Raw genomic sequence first — 9,211 nt, forward strand, 5'->3', positions numbered from 1 at the left:
TGCTACATACTCTGCGATATCCTTCTTCATTCCGGTCCACCAGAAAGTATCCTTCAAATCCAAATACATCTTGGTATTCCCTGGGTGAATCGAATATAGTGAATCATGGGCCTCTTGCAGAATCAACTTCCTGATCTCCGGGTCATTAGGCACATAAACACGATCTTCAAACCATAAGGTATCGTGCTCATCCTCACGAAATCCCTTAGCTTTTCCTTTGCTCATCCTCTCCTTTATATCAGCAATCTCTTTGTCAATCTTCTGGGCTTCTCTGATCTTATCCATCAAAGTCGACTGAATCTCCAATGCTGCAACATAGCCTCTCGGAACTATCTCCAAACATAGCTCCCGAAGGTCCTCAACTAACTCCTTTGGTAACTCTCCATTCATGAGGGTGTTAACATGGCTCTTGCGGCTCAACGCATCGGCTACTATGTTAGCCTTTCCGGGATGATAATGCAATCTCATATCATAATCTTTGATGAGTTCCAACCATCTCCTTTGCTTGAGATTCAACTCCTTCTGTGTGAAAATGTACTTCAAACTCTTGTGATCCGTGTACACCTCACAATGGTTTCCGATGAGAAAATGTCTCCAAGTCTTCAATGCATGCACTACGGCTGCTAACTCCAAATCATGGGTAGCATAGTTCAACTCATGGGGCTTAAGCTATCGTGAAGCATACAAAACAACTCTCCCCTCTTGCATAAGCACTGCTCCAAGTCCTCGACATGAAACGTCGCAATACACCTCGTAATCCTTGCTCTGATCTGGCAGAATCAACACTGGCGAGGTAAACAAACGTTCCTTCAACTCTTGGAAACTGGCCTCACATTCCTCAGTCCAAAAGAACTTGGTATCCTTCTTCAACAACTCCGTCATAGGTTTTGCAATCTTCGAGAAATTCTCAATAAATCTCCGATAGTATCCTGCGAGTCCAAGGAAACTCCGGATCTCTCCAACTGTTGTTGGTGCTTCCCAGTTGGTCACGATGACAACTTTGGTGGGGTCTACTGCTATTCCTTCTCCGGATATAACATGTCCGAGGAATCCAACTTCCTTCAACCAAAATTCACATTTGCTGAACTTGGCATATAACTGATGTTCTCTGAGCTTCTCCAGTACCAAACACAAATGCTCCTTATGCTCCTCTTCGTTCTTCGAGTAGACCAAAATATCGTCAATGGACACCACGATGAACTTATCCAAAAACTCCATAAACACCTTGTTCATCATGTTCATGAAATAGGCAGGTGCATTAGTCAGACTAAATGACATAACGGTGTACTCGTACAGCCCATACCTGGTGGTAAAAGTCGTCTTTGGTATATCCTGCTCTCGAATCTTCAACTGATGGTATCCTGATCGCAAATTGATCTTGCAAAATACCTTAGCTCCTTGCAATCGGTCAAACAGATCATTGATTATCGGCAGTGGGTACTTGTTCTTAATTGTTACTGCATTCAGTCCTCGATAATCAACAACCATCCTCAATGATCCATCTTTCTTTTCCACTAGAAGCACTGGCGATCCCCAAGGTGAAGAACTTGGGCGAATATATCCTTTATCCAGTAACTCCTTAATCTGCTTCTTAATTTCCTCCAAATCCTTAGTGGGCATCCTGTACGGTCTCTTAGATATCAACCCTGTGCCTGGCAAAAGTTCAATCAAAAACTCAATGTCTCTATCCGGTGGCATGCCTGGCAACTCTTCCGGAAATACATCAGGGAAATCCTTCACCACTGGTACTTCCTCCTGCACAACTCCTGATAAGGAATTTACTTGCATCCTCTTCGGCTCATGTCTTGATACATACTTGATCCTTCTTCCTTCTGGGGTGGTAAGCAAAATCGACTTACTGGCGCAATCGATGTTTCCTCCATACATCGATAGCCAATCCATACCCAGAATTACGTCCAAACCTTGAGATTCCAAAATGATTAAATCCGAGGGGAAAACATGCCTACCTATACTCAATGGCACTTGAAAACATCCTCGACTGGCCATATACTCCGCTCCTGGTGAGCTTACTAACATAGGTGTTCTAAGAACCTTGGTGGGCAGTTTATACTTATCCACAAATCCCCTTGATATGTATGAATGCGATGCATCAGTATCAAAAAGAACTATTGCAGTAAATGACTTAACCAAAAACCTTACCTATTACTGCATCTGGCTGGGCTTCAACCTCCTCCATGTTAACCTGGTTCACCTGTCCCCTGTTGAAAGGGTTCGGCTTCTTCCCCGAGTTTCCATTGCCATTTCCATTCTGGGCTTCAGGACATTCATTGGCATAATGTCCAGTTTTCTGACACTTAAAGCAAGTGACTTGACTCAGGTCTTTCTTAGCTGGGGTTGATGGGTTGGTGCTGTTCTGGCCGTTGCTTCCTCCATTCCCATTCTTGGGGCCATTATGATTATGCGAGCTACCTCCTCCATGGGTATGCTGAAAATGTCCTCCTGATTTCGGGGTAAAACGTGGCTTCTGTTGAGCTCCAGAATTGTACTTCCCTTGTCCATACTTCCTCTTGCGGTTTTCAATCAGTTGCTGCTTCCCTTCAATCATAAAATCACAGTCTACCAACTCCTGGTAGTTGTTGAAACTTGCTACCATCAACTGCATGCTCAGCTCATCATTCAGTCCTTCCAGAAACTTCTCCTGCTTAGCTGCATCAGTAGCAACGTCATCTGGGGCATAATGTGCTAACTTACTAAAGTCATCCACATACTGGCCAATTGTACGTCCTCCTTGGCGTAAGTTGAGAAACTCACGCTTCTTCATGGCCATAGCTCCTGCTGAAACATGGGCAATACGGAAAGCCTACTGAAAATGATCCCATGTGACAGTGTCTACTGGATATGTGGCTGTGAAATTCTCCCACCATGATGCTGCGGGTCCTTCAAGCTGATGTGCAGCAAATCGCACCTTCTACGCATCTGTGCATCCTGAAGTGGTCAACTCCCTTCCTGTCTTGCGGAGCCAATCATCTGCAACTATCAGCTCGGTGCTACTGGAGAACACCCGCGGATTCAGCCTAAGAAAACGGGTTAAGTGATCAACAGGTGGTGGTGGTGGTGGTGGTGGGTTGTTGTTGTTGTTGTTGTTCCCCTGATTCTGATTCTGGACTAGCAACTGCATCAAGGCATTCTGCTGCTGGATCAACTGAGTGAGCTCCGGTGGGAAAGCAAATCCATTGTCACGTCTCGGAGGCATCTGAGGGTTTAGAAAGGATGAGAATACAGAATAGAATGAGGTCTAGCGGGAAAACACTACCCATATGCATATGAGACAAATTGCAATCAAAACACTTCATTCAATTCAAACAAGGGCATACAACGGTCTAACTATCATTACAAAAGTGCTCAGACTATACTAGATACATGGGGTATACTACTACTGCTATGGTGGTCGACTAGAAAAACTGCTCCGTTGAAGACTCCATGATATCTGCTCCAGCTTCATCAACATAGTCATCATCGCTATCGTCTGGGTCTAAGTCGGTGTCATCGATGATGATGTAGTTCTCTGGACAGATGCAATCTCCGTCTTCTCCTCCAGTCGCGGGAAATCCCATGAATACTTTTAGCTTCTTCTTCATATCATCGCTCTTCTCCACGAGTGTCACAATTTCCTCCTCATATCCATCGCATGTAGACTTGAGTTCTTCCTTCAGTTCCGTGATCTTGGCCATGGCCTTCTTCAGGTCTATCATGTCTGCGCACATCTGGTTCTCCTGGCGTCGAATGTGCTGGTTTAACTCCTGGATGAAAGCTGCAATTGATCTATCCTTCCTGGTGCTGATCATCTCCGATTGTTCGTCTCGGCGCCCACAAATTTGGTAGATAGTATCGTTAAGCTCCTTGTGGTAAACTTCTCCAATACGTCCCATTGTGATGTGGGCTGCCATGCTCTTTCCTAGACTCCAGGTTGGTGCATCAAAGGAAAACTCTATGGGCTCGGTGACGGGCATGAACGTCCTTCTTGGGACTTGAACTTGAATCATCCAACGCTCCTCTTCAGGTAAAGTGGCGTTGTAGGTCCCAGTGAAGCTTGGTACTCAGATGTTCAGATACTTAGTGACTTCCTTCAGGTGTCGTCCAAAGGGTGTATCTTCATCCGGTTGCGTAAACTTGTTCCTTGCATCCGCCATCCTAAAAGAGAGTAGAAAAGATGAGGAGTCAGAAATGAGAAGAGTGAGTAGTGATCTAGGGCTTTAGCTTAGTGGTCGTGTCCTACAGCCAGCGTGTGCTTGATACCACCTTGTAGCGACCAGACCTCAAACAGTCTGATCTCTGTGCATCAGTGTCATCCCTAGATCAGTAATGCTGACACGCACAGTACTTGAAGGATTTATAACAGAGTGGCAATCACACACTTATTACATCGAATGTCTCAAAAGAGAACTCAGTACAATAAATATGGCTTAAGGCCATCTAATAACGATAACAACAGAATGCTTGGAAGATAAGTGAGTCCATCAACTCCAATGGCATCACTGAGTATAGGACCACAATCCTAAGGCATCTTACTCCTCGCCTGAAAATTCTGCAACATGAACGTTGCAGCCCGAAACGGGTCAGCACATGGAATATGCTGGCAATATAACACATAGAGAGTAATGAAAGAATAAGGCTACACTACATGCATATATGGCTGGTGGAAAGCTCTATGGTTACAGTTTTGCATAAAGCCAATTTTCCCTACTGCAAAGGAATAAATTTTGTTTAACTATCATGGTGGTTGTTAAACATTGAGAATGGTTGACAGCATCCTCAATCCCAATTAAGCATCATCATTAAAAACCCAACAACATTAATTAAAGTAACATGATGAGATTCACATGATAATCCAAGTACTAGATACTCAAAACTTCCATAACCGGGGACACGGCTAACCATGATTAGTTTGTACACTCTGCAGAGGTTTGTGCACTTTTCCCCACAAGACTCGATCTCCTCCGTTGGTTTTCTTGCACTACATGGTGTTTGAGAAACGGATGACCGAGACATAGTCTTTCAGAAGCGCTAGCACCTTACGATGGGTAGACCGTTACACCTACTTTCCCTTACATCTGCTAGTCTACCACTATAAGAGTTCGCACGACTTAATCAACTATGCTAGAGCCCATAGTAGCTTGCGGCTGCACACGGAAGTTTCTAGCATGAATAATCTTATGATCCCATTGAGCCTGGGTGGCGGTCCATAAAACAAACTAGATCATTGATGACGCGCCTTGCTGCGCCCGTCCATTTTTTCATTTTTCCAATAGGGTGACCATTATTGGTGGCATGGAATATAGTAACCAAGTTGCTTGCAATTTAAGGACAACATAGCTATAATCTTCATGTCAAAAGGCATAATAGTGCTTTGCCACTATCAATGTCAGTTGGGGTACTAATTTTGTTGATATATTCATAGAAGGTAGCCCATAGTCCACATATTCACTATTTCAACACGTGTGGAAGAGAAATGAAACAAAATAACTGATGTCACAAAGTACTAATGGAACCTCCTGGACTACAACAGTTGTTGAACTGATCATCAACACATTCAGCTTTGCCTAGCCACGTAAAAGCAAGAATTTAAAGTGCATAAGCACTTCTAAGAAAATATAGCATAAGTATCTTTCTTTACATCTTTAAGTTCTAACAACTCCACTTTTGCCATTCACTGAATATGGGGTGGCTAGTACCATAATCCATCATAAGCCTCCACCATATAGGTATTTAAGATTTGTGTTTACATTCAACCAAATGGCAGGGCTGAGGCGCTGAGCTCAGCCCAAGTGTGATGTGATTAGTTGTATTGGTACAGATGCATGAATTGGTTGAACAGTGAAATGGAAAAGTACCTGATCTGATGTTTTCAAGCTCTCAGTAAATGGATATGGGCAACCGGGAGGAAAACAAAACAAAAAAGTCGCAAAGATGCCAACACAACCCATAGGAAAAAGTCCACACCTGTAAACTTAAAATTCTTTAGCAGGATAGTGCAAAAGTGGCAGGAAACCAAAGTTCCATCAAGCAGAATCCGAGTGAACCTGTTAGGTTTTGTACAAAACAGCTACACATTGGCCTTAAGACACTGCTACTTCAAAAGTACAATCGGCCTCTGCTTTTGAACATCAATAGGAAAACACTAAACAGACTGACACTTTGTCTAAACAAAAGGAAGGATATGGCCCACCTTGAAGAGGCGTAACTACAAAGAGCATGGAATTCTTGAGTGAAACTGAAAGTAGCGGAGCATCAACATAACACAGGAAGATGGAATGGATAGAGTGAGCGAAGAGTACCAGAGGAGGAAGCAATATATACACACGTACCGCTCGGCGAGGAAAGGAATGGCACATGAATCAGCATGAATGCGCGCTGAGAAACTGAGGTATAACTGCGAGCAGTTTCTTGTCTAGAAGATGAGGCGCCGGCCATAATTGCCTGCGGCGCTGGATCCCCTCGCGCGCTTCGTCTCTCCGCGTCGCCCCCTTTCCACTTCGCAGGCGGATCGGCCGGTGCGCGATTCACCCGCATCCCGCGCTCTACTGCATCCTGTCGCTCGCATCGGCTCCCCTCGCACGCTTCGATCGGCTCCCCTCGCACGCCTCGGCTGGAGCGCGTGGCGCTGGATGACCCCCTCGCATGCCAACTCTCGTTGCCCGGCTTTCATCATGCGCGTCGGCTGGCTCGGTGGCGACTGGCATGGATCCCCTCGGAGTACTGCTCGTCCCCTCTCTCGCGTCCCCGTATCCCCCTCTATAGTCTGGATCGAGCAGGTTTTTTACGGACACCGAGGAGATAACAGCGACAGACCAACATTCTCGCTCGGCTAAATGGGCTGTCACGGGAGGCCCAATTTACCACAAGAGTCCAAAAAAGCTACGGGAATAGCTGCCCATACGATGTGTGGCCCATTTAACGCAAAATACAGCATCAAACGAAGATCTAACGATCAGGAATGTCCCCATGACGAAATCAAACGGCCAGGAATGTCTAGTTAGTGAGAGGGCAGCGATTAGGTGCAGTTTTACTATTCTTAATAGGCAATCCTGGAATACCCAAGTGCCTCAATCCACCCAGATGTGTATTAAAGTTGCCACCTTAAATAAACCATTAATTAACAATCTCACATCTGTCATGGATACACTCACCCAATCCATGTCTACTAGCATAGCATGGCAATATAAGCAAACATAGAAGTAACTTTCAAGGGTTTGATAATAAAACATGTAATAGGTACTACCTCATCTACTTCCCAACTCCCACATATTAATCAGATCCTAATCATGCGATTGTTTGAGGATTGAAACTAATGCATAAAACTGGGTAGTAAAGAGATATGATCAAAGTGTTACTTGCCTTGCTGATGATCCGTGAAACCTAGGGATTCGAAGTAGCAAGCGGCGCAATCCGGATACTCTATCACAAACAAACAAACAACAAGCATACAATAAGTACTCATCTAATGCACAGGAAAAACTCAAATAAGATATCTAACCAAAGAGTTCAACTTAAGAACTCCGGTTGGCAAAAAGAATCAAATCGAACGAAGCAACAAAAATCAAACGGCGAAAGAAACAAGCTTCATTTACTAATCTGGACCTAAGTCAAATTTTACAGAAGCAAAAACTTGTTTGAGTTGACTAAACGGAAAGAGGGTTTCGAGATGAAACTCTAGGCGCTTGAATCACCTGATTCCGATAAACGAGCGAAAAGTTAAACTAAAACAAAAATCGAATCAGAAATCGCGATCAGTAATAACCGCGGGAAAAATCCGATAAAAAGAAAACTGACGAACAGATTAACGAACGGACGTTCGTTAACTAAAACTAAACGGCGAAAATGTTCGTTAAAACGAACGAACGGGCGAACACTCGCTAAATAAAATAAACCCTAAAAAAATAAACCGATCTAAAAAACGGATCTAGGTTTTCTAAAAAAACCGAATTGGTTTTATTAGAAAACCGGGGCGGGGGGGCGGCTACCTCGGCTCGGGCTCCGGTGAGACTCCGGCGGGGACTGGCGGCGGCGCTAGGCGGCGGGGCGGGGGTGTGCGGCGGCGGTGGCTTGGAGCTCCAGGGGGGCCCGGGCTCGGTATTTAAAGGGGGAGGGGGGTACGGTGGCTTGGGGGAGGGGGCAAGGCAGCGGCGGTGGGGAGGAGTCCGGCTCGGACTCCGTGTCCGAGTCGGCGGCAGTGCGGCGCGGCTGCGCGCGGGAGACGGCGGCGGCAGGCGGGCCGGCCTGGCTCGGCTGGGCTTAATATGCAGTTTTGAAAAACGTGCAATTTTTCGTAATTCAAATAAAATAGCAAAAACTCCAAAAAAAACCTTATTTGATTTTTTTATATTAAATCCTCAATATTTCTTTATTTTGGGAAAGTCATTTTATTCCCTCTCACATATTTTTATAATAGAAATTATTGAAGATAAAATAAATAAAATCAAATGATCCTATTTTCAAAATTCGAGAAAAACTCAAATATGAAAATAACGAAATCCCCAACTCTCTCCGAGGGTCCTTGAGTTGCGTAGAATTTCTAGGATCAAACCAAAACAAAGAAAAATATGATATGCATTGATGATCTAGTGTATAACATTCCAAATTGAAAATTTGGGATGTTACATGGAAGTGCATAACTAGTGGCCCATCTCTCAATTGGCCCTAGTTACTACTGGTGGTGGTGTGCTCCTCCTCTCCTCCCCTGGTTGTTGCTGCTGCTGTGCACTTGTGCTCCTCCCCTGACTACCTGCTGCTTAACTCACGTCCGCTCGTCGCCATGTCGACTCGTCGGCCGACTAGTCTAGAGTCGCCCCATCCCCCCCCCCCCGAGCGACCCGTCGACTCATCGACTCGAAAACATTGATTCAGCCTCGAACTCCACCACAAACCTGTTTTTTCTGTGAGCAATGCTCAACCTACGCAAATAGTTCTATGTAACGTAATGAGTCAGGTGGCTAAATATGATTGGGGATAAGGGGAGGACGAACCCACCCCTTGAAATTCTTTTGTGTGTGTGTGGGGGGGGGGAGGGGGGTCATAAGGGACGAACATTTGATGGATATGGTTGGACGGCGGCCTCCTGCTCCGCTGTCTGTAGACACATTTCGACATGTCTGTGAACATTTGAGGACATTCGTTTTGGTGAATCCCATTAGAGTTGCCCTTAGCAGTATTGCCATATTTTCTCTACCCCTTTCATCATTCGGCCTACATA

This window comes from Triticum aestivum, chromosome 3B (assembly GCF_018294505.1).
Source record: "Triticum aestivum cultivar Chinese Spring chromosome 3B, IWGSC CS RefSeq v2.1, whole genome shotgun sequence".
In the NCBI taxonomy this organism is placed as follows: domain Eukaryota; kingdom Viridiplantae; phylum Streptophyta; class Magnoliopsida; order Poales; family Poaceae; genus Triticum; species Triticum aestivum.